The sequence below is a fragment of the Nyctibius grandis genome, chromosome 1 (genome assembly GCF_013368605.1).
Source record: "Nyctibius grandis isolate bNycGra1 chromosome 1, bNycGra1.pri, whole genome shotgun sequence".
NCBI lineage: Eukaryota > Metazoa > Chordata > Aves > Nyctibiiformes > Nyctibiidae > Nyctibius > Nyctibius grandis.
Genome location: NC_090658.1, coordinates 78455755 through 78456291, shown reverse-complemented (window position 1 = coordinate 78456291; position 537 = coordinate 78455755).

The window sequence follows — 537 nt, the reverse complement described above, 5'->3', positions numbered from 1 at the left end:
ATACACGTTAGAGAAAGCGCGGAGGGCAAGAAGCGTTAGGCGCAGAGGGAGCGCTGCAGCCTCGGCCCGGGAAGAGGCTTTATGCTCGGCTCGGGCTTCCTCCTTGCTACGCGCCTACTCGTTTCGGGGCTTGCTCCCCGTCGTCTCTCGGCCATGTTCAGCCCCGCTCCCCCCTCGCACCCCCATGATCGCTCACTACCGACCATAGGCCACGCTTCCCCCCCACCCCCGGCGACGTCGCGGCCACCACACCGCGGCCGCAGGCGCTGCCCCGGCCCCGGCCCCGGCCCCGGCCCCGCCGCCGCCCGCGCTCCCCGCTCCCGCTCCCTGCGAGCTGGCGGGCGGGCTGCAGTGGGTGGGGCCAGAGGAACCGGCATATGCCTCGACAGGCGTCAGTGCTGTCCTATGGGAAGCAGGAAAAGGCGGGCCCGAGCGGCGGTGGCCCAATGGCAAGCGCGATCCTACGTGATGCGGTTACCTGCGAGCTATAAAAGCAGCTGCGTGCGCGCTCGCCCCTCGCTTACACAGTATGGCCGG